Genomic DNA, 18015 nt, shown 5'->3' with positions numbered 1-18015 from the left:
AAGAAAGGCGGTGGCAAGTTGACTAAGATGAGGGAGGGTTTGTTGAAACCTCGGTTGAAGAAAATACTTTGTTTAGGTATATTGAAGAAGAAACCAAAATGAAAACGGTTGGCAGATAGCGCCCGATTTCGAAATTGTCCGACATCAAGCCACTCAACCTTTAAGAGCAGAGATTGATTTTTCTTAAAGACCCGACGATCAACCCACGATTTTATTATTCATCAGCAGATCTAACCGTAGAAGACGCTGATCCTGACACCGCGTTTCTCGAACTCTCTGAAAGGATACTATTACGCTGCAAAGAAACCCATTTCTGGAATTTGATCAGCCGAGGGGAAAGACTTTCTTAAGAAAAGACTAAAGCTGCATTTTAAAACTATATTGAAGAACTTGGACTGGCAGGCCAAGTGGCGGTCGAGTTCAATGAGAAAGCATTGGTGCGAACAAGTGTTATCCACAATAATAAAACCTTGTCAAGCAAAATTGTTATACGCAGGCCAATAGACTACAGCTAGATCAACATCACAGGCGTACTACATCACTAGATTGGCACCCACATTGTACGCAAGTTCAATGAACGTAATCAAATATTTTACAAGAAAAGGAAAGCGTACTCTATTCAGCCCTGCCTCTGCGAAGAAGAGGGCTTGGCTTGTTTAAACCAAACAATTGAACTATGCAACACTGATATTCCTCCTATGCTGTACCTACCTGCCTTAAGATACTATGCAGCAGCTAAGGCAAGGGTCAGCACCTTTAGTGAGCTATATAAGGAGCTAGAGGATTTTGTACCTAATCCCAATTAGAGATGGGTGGAGGTGGTGAGGGTGAAGCGAGGACTGTCTGATACTAGATAGTTGAAGGGCATGTACAAAGATCAGATTTATTTGGCAGGGCCTTTAAAATATTGAAGAATAGAAACGACCTGGATTTTGTGGCGATGCATTCATCAAAAATCGGAATAGAGGACTGTCAGAGATTCATGTAGCATGGGGCTCTTAACCTCAAAGGCGCTATCATCCCAAAATTTATACGCTAGATCAGTTTTTATCGAGATGCCTTATAACGCATTGCAAGATAAAACTTCATCGACTCTTTTGATTATGACCTATAATGACGCATTTTATTGACGATAAACTTATCTGGGGGATTTGTAGCGCTCAGATGACATCATCAAGAAAAGGTTTGTGGCTTTGGAGGATATTATGGTTATCTTTTTCTTTCTTGTTTCATGGCTGCTTTGATTTTACATCATGAGAAACCCGAAATGGACAATTCAATGAAATGATAATAACACAACAGATCAACAGCATGAATGATAATAAATGGCTAACACCAAATGATATGTTAAACACTTTGCACTTTGTTGAAATTCATCTGTTCATATCCAAAACCTGGACATCGCCTCATCAAGATTCATCTATAATGGGAAATTGATTGCTAAGGAAATGTTAGAATGAGAATAAGGAAAACAATGAGGAACATATTATAAGACGATAGAGAAACAATAAAATAAAGAAGAAAGTAAGAGGCAGGCCTTCCAATCTTAGTTTTTACCATCTGTTCTGCACTTAGCGAAGTAACCCCACCACCATGCTTATCAGGAAGTCTTATCAGTTCGTCAGACTACTTACCAGTTCGTTAGATTACTGACCAGTGAGTCATACAACTCATCAGTGAGTGACACCACTCATCAGCTTGTGAATCTACTAACTAGTTGTGATGCTACTTACCAGCAAGTCATCTACTCATTAGCCCGTGATGCAATTAATCAATTTGTGATACCTCTAACCAACTTGTGATAAATCTCAACAGCCGTTAGGCTCCATGCTCAACTTAATTGCACAGCACGCATATATACGAGAGCTTCACATGTATGGGAATTCGGTTTACAGTATCAACAAACACTTTTTTTCTTATCTTAACAAGGAGAAGACATTATAACAGTTGATAATAACCAACACACAACCCTTTTCAAGAAGAACGACTATAGCGTTGGAGATGAACAACTCTTGGCACTAGCGATGAAAACTAGCTGAAGGTCGACCCCCCACAAAGCTAAAACGATAATCGATGCCTCAAAACAATCATCCTGTTAATGTATCCTGTCGTTGTATAAATCGATGGTAGTTTGATTTATGCAGCACGCTATTGTATCTTATTATCATAATCTTAAAATAATTCATTAAAGGCTTGACATCTCTCATAGAATTGTTAAGCATGAAGGAATAAACTTGGCAGATCTAAAATGATATGGTTTAGTCGGCCATATATAAGCATGTACTATTAATAAAGGTGGTAAGGGACAAACTTCTTATTGGTAAAAAGCCATCAAGGGCCGTATTCATTAGATTGGGAAAGAGGATTATCAAGAGGATTCATTTAGCCTTCTATGGGCTTTTAGAATCGGCATAACTGCCGTCTGGGTATAGAATTCCTCCATGTCCTGCAACAGACAGTCCGCCATACTGCCTTGCTGTCCAATCTCCTTGGATGCCTACTTCTTGGGCTACTACTTATTATCCATTAGATATAATGATAGATGCCAAAGTTGAATTTCAACAAGAAGTTAAAGGTATCATTATTTTGGACATTATTTTTGGAGAGGTTGTCCATTTCATCAATTTGTCCCAGTTCAGATTCTTTGAGATGTATTTCGTATTCAGTAAGATACGATACCATAATATAAATGTTAGCTATTTTAAATAAAGGAATGTACAAGCATCGATCTCAAGGATGACATCCTAAAATTAATTCCTGATTATTCTTTCTATCGTGATGCCTTATCGACTTGATATGTTATCGAAGAAAGATACTTGAGATCTGTAGTGCCTGCATTCTTCCAAGAGAAGGTGTTTGCTTCATCAAGAGATCATTGCCATCCTTTATTTTCTGATTTGAGGTTTTTGAAATTTTACATTTAAACCCGAACTGGGACAAATCCATGAAATGACCAACTTCTTTAGACAATAAATATAGATCAAGTTAAGGCAACCGGGAACAGAACAAGTAATTTTATTTCAATCGATAACCCTCTATAATCAATGGCTACTGCTCATCATGTGTTGAAATCAAGCTTTTGGATTCTATCATTATATCATTATATCATTATATCAATGGAGAAGTATGCAAAGAAATAAGCTAAGGAAGAAGAGGTAGATGATCTGCCTCACCACTTGTACTGCCCCCTAACTCGTCAGCTTTTTGTCTAGCCAGTGTTGGCTTCCGATGGTCTTACCTACGAGAAGAGAGCCATTGAAATGTGGTTTGCCAAAAGTAACAAGTCCCCCCTTACTGAGTATAACTCACAAATAAAAGACTTGTTTTCAACCATTCTGTCAAGGCTCTGATAAAAGATCTTCGTGGTTATTCTGAGGATAGAAGAAGAGAGATTGATTATCACATGGCTGTCTACATAAGAATGAAGGAATTGTAGGCCAAGGGTGATACTCCTGGTTAGAGTAGCTACCAGTCTTCTCGTTTTGTTGAACAACAAAACGGTTATTGAAGGATCAAAACAAACGATTAAATTAAATGATTCAACAACTGCGTAAAGAGTTACTAAACGCTAAGGAGTATAACCTTGACCTTCAAGTAAAGCTAACAGACAATATGAAAGACGACCCTAAATCCAAAGAATAAAAGTAAGATTATTTAGATCACCAGTAAGTAGACTTGTCTAGAGTGCCGCCGCTCATTATTCGTTAAGAATTTTGGAGCACTATCTCCAAACGACTTGATGAGCATGGCTTGTAAAAGCTACCACTTGTTTTGCACTTAGCATGGTAACACCATAACCAGCACGTGATATACTTACCAGCAAGTCGTATTATTGACCAGTTTGTTTGACTACTGACCAGCAAGTTATACTATTGACAAGCAAGTCATACTACTTATCAGTTAGTGATGCCACTAACCAGTTTGTAAATAGACTGACCAGCATGTGATAATACTTACCAGCGAGTCAACTGATTACCAGCTAGTGAGAATACTGACTAGATAGTGATTCATCTAACTAGATCGTAATACCGCTTACCAGCTAGTGCTAAGCCTCACCAGCAAATTTGCCTTCAAACTGAACTATATTAGAATACGCGCGAATGTGAAAGAGATTCACCTGTACTCGGATTCGAATTACAATATGCACAAGGCGATTTTCGAGTATCTTGATGGAGTATTACCAAAGGTGACGATAACCAACACTCGACCCTTCAAGCCAGCATTGATAGTGTTGGAGAAAGTAATTTTTGACATGGCGGAATAAGACCTAGCTGCGAGTCGACAAGGATTGGCCAAAAAGCTGGGCCGATGATAGATGACACCCCCAAGATTTCATCATTTTATACTGTCATCTATTTATGTCAATTATAATCCATTTAAAGAAATCAGTTTTTAAAGAAAAAGCAAAAATCAAACTGATAATTAGTCAAAGGAGAAAGAGTCTTTTCAGCCTAGTTGGGACTTGACCGTTATATTTAAAGGTATCTATTGTTCGTTCTTCTTCCTCTTCTCTGATTCACTTGCCTTATGCATTTGATTTACAATTTTCCAATGACTGTTAGTATTGCATTGCATTGTTAGAGGTAACTCCTATTTTCTCGATATTCATTCAGCTGCTTCTCCTTACCAGGTTACAATAGACTGATACATTCACTGATAATCAAGAGCAGTAAATTGGATTGAAATGAAAATATAGCAAGGTTACTATTAAAATAAATTTTAATCTTAAAAAATTATCAGCTTATTTTACGCCCTTTTATATACACCAGCACATCGTTCTGTCGAAGGTCAAAACTTACCTTTTTAAGAAGTACAGGGTTTGAGCAGTTCAGTGATGGCAGTAATTTCTTTCTCCTTCCTTTTCTAAGTATAGTTGCACAAGATTTCTGCTGGACCCTTTAGACTCCCCCATACTTCCTTGACCTCAATCTGGTGTAAATTCCATCATCCCCATCATAAGATGAAGCACCCAATTTTTCATAATAATTAAATGGAATCTTTTCACAGTCGGATAGAAAGATTTTATACACTCCAGTGGTAGAGCACGACCTATAGGAGCAAATGTGGTTTGGTCGCTGCTAAATTGATAACTGAACTGACTGTCGCAACAGTCTAGCACCAATCGTCGGGATCCTAATCGGAGTGAATCCTATCATTATAATCATTAGTATTCTATAGACATATAATAAGCTTGCAATCAATTAGTTTTTATATAACTAACTGTTTTTGACCTACTTATCAACTTATGATACAACTCTTCCATCTTCAATTGTCTTATCCCCTCCTTGAAAGGCACAGTTTTCCTTCGCATCCCTGTCACAGGATTGATCTTGCTGCCTGCTAGTCGATTATTTACCGAAGTGAGCTCTGCCACTATTTTTTTTCAGTTGCTCTACTTACCTCTTCAGCATTGTGTTTTAGTAAGCTGGGTTGCTTGGCTCAGTCTAGATTGTTTCAAGTTTGTCCATTGACGTATGAAGTTTCATATTAGTGATGGAATTTTATGAGAAGGGTCTGTAGCTAGTAGCTGAGGTGGCCATTTTGTCAAGCAATTAATATAGTGTTTTCTTTTCCTACAAAAATTAGTGCTGTTGAATGGTGAAATTGTAGTTCGTGCGCTAAAGTTAAGACTTAAGTTGCAACTCTGATTAGCTTGTAACTTTATAAGAGGAGGCTTTGGCTTTTGATTATAATGAGGGTGTTTTTTTAGAGCAGGTCCTGGTTCAAATCGTAGAGGAGTGTTAGACAGTTCTGCAAATCACGGTCTCTACGGGTAGTTCCCTTTTCCCCTAAGACAAGGATAGCCCTTTTGTTAAGGGAGATGGTATTGCACAATTCAGTTAATTAGTCCTTAAGATGCTGTATTTCCTGGTGAAGGATCAAGACAGTCTAATCGATGCAATTCATATAATTTAGAATGATATATCTATTGGGTTTGTTATTTGAGAACATGAGATTTCCATTTTTCATGCAAGAAGGCAAGAAGAACATTTGTTAGCTTAGTTAGAAGCATCATCGATATTCAACTAATATTCACAGGCTTTTAATATTGAATGATCAACTAATGGATGTTTTTCAACACGATTGCACTAATTCATATCCTAATTATGAAAATTGGGGTTATTCGCAAGGTAAATAATTTGCACAATGTTTGATGATTAATTGTTACTTCATCTCTATCATTCGAGTTGCACCGGACAAAACGAGGAAGACGTAGGATTGAACTCTTCCAATGGCTGGGGTACCAAAATATGAAAAATGAATATTATTTAATTTAATTTAGATCTAAACACATCAGAAAGAACCCGATGCATATTGACAAATGGAGCAGAACATATTGACTCTTTAAAAAGTTCAGTTAGGTATGTTTATTTGAAGGTATGTTTATTTGAATCGTTTAATGGTTTAATTTTCTACCAAGCATGATGTCTAGGATCCCAAATTTGATGATGTTGAGAATGATGAAGGCAAACGCTGTGTTATTAAAGGCATTCCATTTTTAGTTGTCACTGTTGTATATGTACATGATGATGATCAGCCAGAAATCACCCAACAACATTCTTACCATTCTGGTGTGCATCACGTATTTCTTAAAGGAGATTTTTTACTAATTATTTTATGAATACAAATTTACTAATAGTTAGAAAAAGCCTAGCTCGATGACGACCAGGGCCAAATATAATCTAGATCACGAAGTAGAGGGTGAATACATAGAATAGTTTTAGAATGTTGGTATTGATGCTATTGTACCTTTTGTAAGCTAAGATGGAGCTCACTAGCATATTGTAAAAGATAGGGAGCAACAAGAAGAAAAGGTAGGCTGATTACAGACTGCTTGACAAGTTATTCTTATCCAGGTACACAAAATTGAGGATTAACCTGATCAGAGAGATTAAGGAAAAAGGTAACAGAACTAGTAGTGGTTGTATATTCATCATTTATATTGAATCTGATATATAAATGTCAATTTTCTTGATGAGGGTTGATTCGGTGATCTATATATAAGCTGATGTAGTATGAGATGCCAGCTGCTTATATAATGAAGGCTATTATACTTGAGGCAAAGGTGAATCTGTCGAAATTGGACCATCCTGTCGCACGCTGACTGTTGTTGTATCCCTGCATTATCAGCTGAGGGATATTCTAAAACATCAACTCAACTATCTGTGACACTTTCACGACCTTCTCTATTTTTGGATGAGCCATTTAGAACTCGTATCTATACAATTAGAATTATTGATACTTCACCTGTATCTAAAGGATCTTTGTCCAGCTTGCCATTATGTAGCTGACAACCTCGATGGGTTAGGAAAATAGCCTGTACACTCGGTTGAGGGTAGGCTTCCTCAAAATGAAGAAATAAAAGTAGAGTCCGATGGCGATGTTGAAGAGGAAGGTGATGATCATGAAGATGATAGAGAACACTCGAACAGCAATCGTTGGCATAAACATTCCAGTTCTAATAAATGTAGAGTATATCCGTGAGCTAATCCACACAGCTGAAAAGTACCAGCATCAGGTAGTATAGATGATAGTACCACTTCATATTCTCCAATTTATATATATTTATGTAAAATAATTGAGCTTTTATTCCTCACTCTGAAAACGTCTGTACGGCTCTCGCGATTCAATTACAAAAGATAGATTTAAAGTCACAACATTAATTGATAGAAAATAGTCTAAGCATTGACTGAGTTTAAATAATATAATATGCATAATTGTTTTGGGATCTGCAGTATGTTTGACATTGAAACTCAATAACAGTAAGAGTAAAAAATGAATACTCTAGTTGAAGTTAAAAAACAGGAGGCATAAGAAAATTAAAGTGGTCCTGCTTAAAAAGAGTCCAAAAAAAGCAAGGAAGTTTATTATCAAGCCATTATCAATAATGAACCCATGAAGTTCATCAAAGAGTAGTTGATAAAGTCTGACTTTCCATACCGCCTGATAGAGAAAAAATAGTAGTAGAATGACATTATGCAGTCATATCTAAGTAAATAAGAAATTAATACTCTAGTTGAAGTTAAAAAACAGGAGACATAAGAAAATTAAAGTGGTCCTGCTTAAAAAGAGTCCAAAAAAAGCAAGGAAGTTTATTATCAAACCACTATCTAAAGCAAGAATGAACCCATGAAGTACATCAAAGAGTAGTTGATAAAGTCTGACTTTCCATTACCGCCTGATAGAGAAAAGATAGTAGTAGAATGACATTATACAGTTACATCTAAGTGAACTATGACATATGCTTAGGAATAATTTTATCTATAAGTTATTAATATGTCGTTGGCGAGATAATCGATGAGGCTTAGACCCCCTGCTCCTGAGGCTCACCAACTTTCATAGACCTTTCTTGCCAGGGTTATTGATCTGTGCATGATCCTGCAGCAGAATAGACTCACTCCCAACTAATAGTATGCACTCGTTGAAATGGCTCAAGATCTGCATAAGGAAGCCAGGTCCTTTATAGACCGCTCTAAACGGACATTCCGCAAAATCGATTTCACAGACCGGATTCCCAGCCAACACCAATCCAAGCAAAGCTTTATATATACTCTATCTACAACCAAAGAGAATCGGCAGGAGAACGGCAAGTTGTTATAGAAACTGTCAATAAATGAAAAGTCAAGTCAGTAGATGTAAAGCCTAAAAGACGAGTTATCCATTTTGAGGACTAACTACCGCTTGCTGAGCTAGAAGTTCAGACACTACAAATAGTCCAATTAATACAGAATTAGAAATAGAAGCTGTTACGTTAAGGCAAAAGTTGAACAAGCTCAAGGAGAAGGTCGATCACCTTGAAACTTAGAACAAGGCCTTAAAAGTATGTGTAGTCTAGAAGGGAGGTAGGAGGAGTTATAAGACTGCCAGTCAGCATCACCACAACAAACAAAATGAAGATAGTCCTCTTTTATAGATGCTCGTGACCCAGGCTCAAAGCATCTAATAGTCCATTTTGTGCAATACGCGCCTTTGAGTTTGATTTAAAAATGTAAAACAGCCTAAGTGAAGTTATTCACAGCTTAAGGAGCATCCGTCCCAAGCCCAAGTTACCTTATCCTCTGCCTGATTAAGAACTCTCGGTAAAAGAATTAGCGGACTGCCTGGGTATCCTTGCAGAGAGGCACAACAAAGCCTTTGATGATATTGTAGAATCACTTGATAGGACCAGTGGATACTTCCCTGATCTGTAAGAATGTCTAAAGGGTAACCTGCTGGTGGAATGGTCAAAAGAATAGGATGAAGCTCTGGCATAAGGTCATACAAAACTACTGATTCGCTACAAAGGTGAAGAATCAATAAATAGACGGAGACTATATCTTCAACAGTGATAATGGCAATGATGATTTCATGCTTTGCCCTTGGTAAAGGACTAGAGACCGGTGGTGGCTCGTCCAATTATCAGAGCATGGATGTCATTTGTCCCTTCGTATGTATTTACAGTCTATAGGTTGATCGCATGTCTCAAGACATGGTACTATTCAGCGATTCCATTGCCGCCTATCATATCCCTCGCCTCTCGGGCAACTCCAATTGCCTTCATACAATTGTTCCTCTTGATCATTGATATCATTTCTGGTGCCAAAGCGTTCTGATCCTTGAGTCGGGCGACTTGTAAAGCTGCAAGAGAGCCAAGTGCAATTTCAGTTTGCATTTCAGTCATTTTTTTCTGTGGAAGTTGAAAAGAAGCAATAGGTACTCCAAATTGTTTTCTGTCCATTTGATACTCCCTGGCTCGAAGGAAGCAATCGTTAGCTGCTCCCATCACTCCCCATGCAATTCCAAACCTAGCATTATTCAGGCATGAAAATGGTCCCTCAACCCCTTCACAGTTGAAAACATATGGCTTTCAGGGACTTTGACCTCATCCATAACTATATCACCAGTTATCGAAGCCTTTAGAGATAATTTACCATTTATTTTATTGGTCGACAGTCCTTTCATACCCTTTTCAAGGATGAAACCTCTGATGTCTTATTTGTCATCTTTTGCCCAGACGACAAAAACATCAGCAATCGGGAGTTGGTGATCCACATTTTACTGCCTGAAATAACATACTCGTTCCCAACTTTTTTAGCTCTTGTTATCATTGATCCTGGGTCTGAACCGTAGTCAGACTCTGTTAATCCAAAACATCCAATTAACTCTCCCTTTGAAAGGCCTGGAATATACTTGTCCTTTTGCTCCTTCGTTCCGAATTCGTTGATGGGATGTATCACTAGCGAACTCTGTACGGAGAGAGCTGATCTATAAGCACTGTCTACTGATTCAATTTCACGATTGATCAGTCCGTAGGCTACTGAACTAACACCAGGTAGATCGTATTCGGAAAGAGTACATCCCAGGAAGTTAAGTTTTCCCATTTCTTTCATGATGATGGGGTCAAAAATTTCATTTCGATTATCTTCGATCACCCTGGGCAAAAGCACATTCTGTGCGAAATCATGGGCTGATTTCTGTACCATCTTTTCCTCTTCAGTGAGTAAAGACGCCATAGCCAGAGGGTCTTTATAGTTATACTTCACAAACTTTGCAAAAGCTCTTTTGATACCACAGAATAACATTAAATATTTTTCAGTGTTCTTTATTCAATTTGTCGAGGATTGAGAGTAGGTCATATACAAACAACATGTTTTGTGTGTGTGTTTAGTTAGGGTTGAAGTGGACGAATAGACTTGTGCAATCTGTATCGGTGGAGAGCCTATATAAACTGTTGAAGTAAATGTAATTGCAGAGGAAGTGACCTGAGTTATTGCTAACTGTAATTTTATGGTCTTTTTTGTTCAACTTCTCGCAGATCCATTACACTGGAAGGGTAGTCTTTATACACTCCTCCTTTTCCATATCATCACAGATAGGCAAGTCTATAGGTCTCTAACCAGCTTCATCTTTACATCCAAATTCTTTAGGTTGTGCGCACATCTTTCAAGCTAAAGATTTATTCCTACTCCTAAATGGAGATATAAGACATTCTTCAGTTTGTTCTTTTATTGATTAGAGATGTATTCTTCCACTGCTTTCATAGAGACTGGCAGCCAACAGGCATCTATGATTATTTTAGGCCGGTCTATTTGAAGGGTCTCAATAATCTTCTGAGTGGGATTGTTTTTCACTCCATTAAAAGGGCCAAACCCTGTCACGTAGATTCCTTCAATCATGTCTATTTGATATTCTTTAATATAATTCAAGTTGTGGATGGAAGCGCCAAGCAAACCATACGAAGATTGGTCGAAGGCTTGTATCCCTATTCTAACCAAGACTGAAGATATAATAGACTTCATAAATGGTTGTTTAGAAGACTAGCCATCTAAACTCACCAGCCAGGAGTGGATGACCATCTACCATTGGAACTACGAACTGGCTGTCAATCAAAAATACCCTCATCTCTCAGAATGGCTCTATACTCGCTATCAGGCACTTATCAGAGAATACCTAAAAAAGTGCATCAATACCTTGTCAATCAGTAGTATCATTTCCTTGACAAACTTTTTCAGCGTTTGAAAATTATAGTCAACAAATAGCCAGATACTTTAACTACATCAATCGAAGTTACGTGGTGCGCAATTCCCTACCGAATTTGAAAGCAGTGGCAGAAGAGACGATATTGACATTTTTGTTGCAAGCCTATTAAAAATAAATTCATGCTGCTATAAAGACAGAAATTGAGTTTCTGTTCGCTTAGCAAAAACCACTAGAAAGGGGCTTTCTTAGAAAGGTTATCCAACAAATCTATGATATTCTGAACAACACCTCCCGGAAAACTTACTACAGCACCATGGTCAGTCGAATTGGACTTGTCTTCAAAGCCATATTCTAGACCTACCAAACACGATTAGATTCAAGTTCATAGACAGTATTCGATATTGTGGCAAGCATATTGGAATACCAAGAGAGACTCGAACATTTCGTGAGGACTCACATTTCACCGTATAGTGGGTATGAAATAGATAATGATCAGATCGAGTGCATCAGAGTGCATTTTGAAGAGATCTTTTTGAAACGTATGGTGGAAAAGATATTTGCTCCTGAAGGGTTTAAGGCAGCGTTAGAGGAACGCAATATCCCATTTGTAAAATCGATTTCTATTTTGTTTGCTAAAACTGAAGAGGAAAGGCTTGTCTAAATCTTTGAGGAAGATATACTTCGGAATTGCTAGAAACTAATCCCTGATTTCAAAGCTATCAAAATCTCCATCCAACTTCAAGCCATCAATTAGCTTTACGAACTGCATCAGCTATACGATAAGATAATTAATGTATGTTTCCCATTTCCATCCAACATCTTCAAGAATAAATTCTTCTCCACTTTTTATCACCTCATAAACAAAGTGTACAAAGATGATCACAAAATCAACTTAGCAGAAATGCTTGCCCTTGCAGTGGATGCCCTGCATTATAAAAAAGACCTGCCTCCTGACACCTAGGAATAGCATCATCTCATGGTGGTTGGTCTGCTAAAGTTTTATAGGGGACAAAGATGTTTTTTTAATCCATCATCAGTTCAAATTATCCAAAAGATTGTTACAAATTGCTCTAAATAAGTGCTTTCGCAGGAAATGAGACTATTGACCTTTTTTAAAAAGGAGTTTGGAGCATCGTAGATCACAGTGCTTGAGAAAATGCTCACTGATATAGAAGAAAGTTTGAGCTCCAGATCAGGTTTAGGAAAGAATATGCGATGACTTCTGAACTTTTGGTCCTAACTGAAAGTAGCTGGCCTAACCTCCTCTGGATAGAAATTCCTATGCTACCTCTGATTGAGAAAATTCAGCTTAGAATAGAGTCCTTTTACCGGTCGATTTCTGCCATGAGAGATCTCAAGTTTTCTTATACTCTTGGAGTTGCCATTCTCTAATACAAAAGCGATAAATAAACCAGTCCCCCTCACGAACTATAAGTTTGCGGAATCCATGGGGCCATGATCATACACCTACAAGAAAACGGACCAGCCAATCTATCTTCACTCTCCCACATATTCAACACCAAGTAATCAAACATGCAACAATATGTACAATACCTCGTCAAGCATCAAATCCTGTTACTCACTTAAAAAGGCTAGTTTTGTATCAACAAAGGCTATGCCCCTACACGGATTAAGTCCAGGTTGGTGATGCTGTAGTTTGAGGATTTGAAGTAGATGAAAGTTTAAATACTGGTAGGTAGTTTGCCATACAAGCTTTGATGATAAAGATTATGAAGGTGGAGAAGCAGATGCGGCATAAGGAGTTGTTAGAACGTGTGTCGATCACAATGAAAAAATTCAGACCATAATCGCCGCAAATGGAGGCTATGGTATAAAAGATGATAAAGAACGACTTCCTACAAGAAGATGGAGAATATCTTCGTTACATCTCATGAGCATCAATTCCTTCCTTGTCTGTAATATATATCACCAGTAATAATGAAATATAAACTAACCCGAACTTCATGTTTATCATTTTTTCATATACATTTATTGATTTTTTTAATAACTGATGCAACAGACGGACAAAGATCCCTTTCCTAGGGGTTGGGGTTGGGGTTGGGGTTGGGGTTGGGGTTGGGGTTGGGGTTGGGGTTGGGGTTGGGGTTGGGGTTGGGGTTGGGGTTGGGGTTGGGTTGGGGTTGGGGTTGGGGTTGGGGTTGGGAGGAAATCATTCAAGCAGCAACATGGAGTCAACATCCCCCATTACGGCTCAGTAGGCAATCCTATGCCTAACGAGTGCCATCGATACGGAATGAAACTTCCTGTCGGCTACCACACCTAATAAGTCTTTAGCACTGAGGAAACAAAAGGGATCAAGGGGTTTGTTAACGAAGTGAAGGAAAAAAAGTACGATTCGAAGAACAAGATGCCATTGGGAATCACTATTGATCGGCATTACAAACTGCCGGAAGTAACCAAACAGGAATAGTTCAAGTATGGAGTGCATACTGAGGTCGACTAGTTCAATTGCAAAGAAATTGTCAATTCAGGCCTTAATCTCTAAGAAACCTAAGAGATCAGACAACAATATTTAAAGTCTCACAAGAGCTTCGGCCCTGCTGAGCAGATAAAGCGAGATTATAAATGGCCGGTTGATGCTACGGATTTCAGGTTTGGAAAAGTTGACAGGTAGTGTTAAGACATGAATCGCATTATGCGCCCAGATATTGTGTAGGAAGGCTTTCCTAAAACAAAGATTGTCACAAAAAATCAAATCGATCATGACAATTTTGCTTAAGATCCTCTTGGAAAACCTGCCAATTTGGGGCAGACTAATCCCTACGTTCACGCTGATACCACTTATGGCAAACCCCTTGAAAAGTCTGAATGGGATGCAGGAAAATGTATTCGAGGGAGCAGTACTATGTATGGGGTATAGCCTGATAGAGATCTTGGAAGGTGTACTCGTGTGGGGAGCAGAAATATCCCAAAGGAGGGTGATGAAGGACGGATGTTTGGTGTACCTAGTGTAAGGCTAGACATAAAGCCTCCTGAACAAATTTCAGTTGCTGACCCTCAGAACTATGGAACAGATCCAAAAGCAATCGACTTATTGTATCCTGAGAGCTACGAATTCATGGGTCTTACGAAAGAAGATTTTGATATGCGCAGGCCTAAGTAAGAAATCAGATAGATTTTTGAGAAGATTGGCTATCGATTCCCCCGAGGTAAGTTCGAGGCAATTTTCCAGAAATCAAAGGAGTTGGAGGGCACAATCCTAGACAAGGTTTCATGCCGATGCTTCATCCAAGCGATGAGATATTTCGAGGACATTTGATTCCACATCAATTTAAAATGTGTTTTTTATCTTATTGAGCTAGATCAGTAATATATTCATGAATGATTTATGCAATATTGTTTATTTAGATAGACTAGGCTTGGCTAAACAAGGTTTCTTTCTTTTCTATAATTCAGTTCAGATCTTTATTATGAAACTATTTTCGTTTCAGAATTAGTTCAATATAGCCGTAATATTTTAGCTTTTTTGTTTATTTTATACATGTTGTCTAAATAGCAACTCAATACTGCTATCGATACTCTTAAGCGTGGCAGTAAATCTACTGTTGCCTTAAAACCACTTATTCCCCTTGTATAAAAACTACCCATTCTGCACAACATTAATGGCATCAAGAACCAGAACTTAGCTTTAAGTATGCTCAAAAGTTTGAATTACAAATTCCTTCCAGCTAATCGTTTCCTTATGCATGAGGGGGAAATCGGTAAAGAGATGTTTCTAATGTTAAGAGGAAAGTTAGTCATCACTAGGACTATGGCCTCCCGGTCTATCAGCCACTAGGTCCCTGAAAAAGCATTAAAAGAGTTGGTGTATCATATTTTTGATGATAAGAGCAAGTAATTAACTGAGCAGTAAGAGGTCAGAGTGATGATTGCTTTCTGCAATTCTTTAAAATCTGAAAATATTCCTTTCAGGTAATATTTCACTTAGAAAGGCCAGCCCCAATTTAACGTTCTAGCAACTCTTACTGAAACGCAAATCACAGGCTAGCTCGCACTTATCAATTAGAGCAAACGATCAGCATCTATTTTCTCACTTTAAGATTGTTAGTTAGGAGTACTTTCCAAGACAGTTTTAAGGCCATCTTTGACTAATGCATCACAGCTACTAGAAAAGCCTTTGAATGCATTCATGGATACATGCCTCATGAAGAACACTCACAGCTATCCATGCTTTCAGTCTTGTGCGAGGAGAAGGCATATCACCCAAGAACTCGCATCTGGAACTAAGGCGATATAGCAAACTATTTCCTTATAGTAAAGAAAGGAGAGCTGAAACTGATCAGCACGACTAGCAAGTATCCCATTCTGATAATTTCACAAGGCTGTTTCTGCGGGGATGAAGATTTAAACTTATAGCATTGGGTGAAAGAAGTAAAAGGATGTGCTCTGCAATCACCACCAGCAACTGCTCATGTTATCTAATCCCTTTTAAGAATCTTTACACTTGCTTTAAGAAACGTAGTCGTATTGCCCATTATTTTATGTCTAAGGCCAGAGGGAAGATAGCCTTGATAGAGGAACAAATGGACCGAATCAAACCTGAGCGCGGGAGGAACGCAGATGATAGTGCAGACAGTATCCTTTAAGAACAAGCAGCACGCACTCTCTAAGCTAAGCGCAAAAAGATTTAGTTAAAGGCAGTGAAGGTGGACAAGCAGTTTGACTATTTTGGAATCTTGAAAGGTTCATACCAGAGGATTAATAATTTGGAGAAGCAGGTCAAACAGGAAATAAGAAACAGTAGATGGAACAGCACGCAAAGTATACATACTCCAAGGGTTGAGTCACCTAAACCTTCAAACGCTCATTTAAACAAGAATCTTATTACTGTACGTGAGAAAAAAATATATGCTAGGCTCAAAAAATGTATAAGCAGCACAAGGCTGGACAAGTTTTTAAACAGTAGATGAGAAATGTAAATCATCATTATTGATATAATATTGTTTTTAAATTATTCACTTGATAACCATGTTTGATCTCCTGTAAATCGTATTTTCCTCTCATATATTTCTCAATCAAACAGATACAGATGGATTTTTGGATCATAATCCTAATCTGATTGCAATTTCGTAGTAATAAATGATTGAACAGAAGGGAAACGCTAAGGACGTTGAGGCCTACTTGGAGTACAGCGCTATGGTGCCAGGAGGAGAACCTATGTCCGACAAAGAATATGAAAAGTATAAGAAAGAATTTCCCAACTGGCTGCAAATCGGCTCTATGCTAATATTTACAACCCTAAAGGCTTGGTGTGCAAAGCTGTTGGACCTTCCACTAAATGCTTCTGCGACCACCTTTTCAAGGACCATAATTGGCTCGCCCAAGAGGGTGATAAAATACCATGTAAAGCAGCAGGCTGTTCCTGTGCCAACTACTACTACATTCCTATCTATGGGTCACAAGACTTCAAATGTGGTTGCAAACACAGCTATCAGGCACACAATGTTAAATCAAAGACTTGCAAGTCCTGTGCATGCAAGAAATTCGAGTCTCTACAGTCCTGTTCCTGCAAATTCAAGTACAGAGAACATTAACAGCGCAATGAGCGTAAGAAGGAACTTGAGGCGAAAGGAGAGAACCCACATGGAGTGTTAGGAGGAGTGACATCATTTTCAGATATGTTGGATGGAGCAGATCGTTTTTAATCGGACATAAGGTAGCACAATTCAAAATCAAAGCCGAAGTGGCTACAAGTGAACAAAGGATAGACAGTTCCAGTAGGTAAATTAGTGACCGACCTCATGTCGATGCCATTAAAAATTTGAATCATTATCAGCCTGTATACAAAGCAGTTCTTTTTCAAACCAAAATTAAGACATGTTATATCAATAACAAAATGATACGATTCGTTTGTATTATTCTTTTAGTCTGTGGTCATTGTGGACATTTCTAGAGTGCTGAGAATTGTAAATGGCAGAATTATTGTCCGGCAAAGGGAGGAACTACTCCTGTCTGTGGGGTCACTAACTAGAAGCAGATCAATAAAACTGCATATGTTCGCTTTGTATGTGTTAGTGAAAGTCCTTATTTGTGGGGTGATAATATCGATGTACCTGTTCAGATCGATGGTAGTATCTTTGAAATAAACAATTTAACAAGCATCAATTGTTAAACTGCAAAAGGATTGGGATAAAGCTTGTTTTTTGTGAATTGTCATTGTACATCAAGCTGTACTATTTAAGGCTCATGGTAGATAAAGTACAAAAAAGAATGACTTCACAGTATGATATTTGTTATTTGCTTAGTCTTTTTTATAATCATTTCCATTGTTCTAGTTACAATCTCATAAAAAGAAAGGCAGCATTCATTTTTATAATTAGTTGAATAATTTTAAGTAATTCAAGGGGTAATAACTGTTGATTTTTGTGGAAATAGTTGTTTGGATGCCTAATTTATTTCAACCATAATGCAAATTGATCAATAGCCATAGGGGTTGGGGTTGGGGTTGGGGTTGGGGTTGGGGTTGGGGTTGGGGTTGGGGTTGGGGTTGGGGTTGGGTTGGGGTTGGGGTTGGGGTTGGGGTTGGGGTTGGGG

General features: G+C 38.2%; 1 pseudogene across 1 annotated transcript; it reads right to left on the bottom strand.

Moving 5' to 3' along the window:
- Positions 1-9370: 9370 nt before the first annotated feature.
- Positions 9371-10463, bottom strand: LOC308128321 (glutaryl-CoA dehydrogenase, mitochondrial-like; annotated as a pseudogene). The gene has a single exon. The product of its transcript is annotated as a glutaryl-CoA dehydrogenase, mitochondrial-like (transcript).
- Positions 10464-18015: the final 7552 nt, after the last annotated feature.

The sequence above is a fragment of the Lipophrys pholis genome (genome assembly GCF_963383615.2).
Source record: "Lipophrys pholis genome assembly, contig: SCAFFOLD_255, whole genome shotgun sequence".
NCBI lineage: Eukaryota > Metazoa > Chordata > Actinopteri > Blenniiformes > Blenniidae > Lipophrys > Lipophrys pholis.
This window is presented reverse-complemented; position numbering and strand designations above follow the sequence as displayed.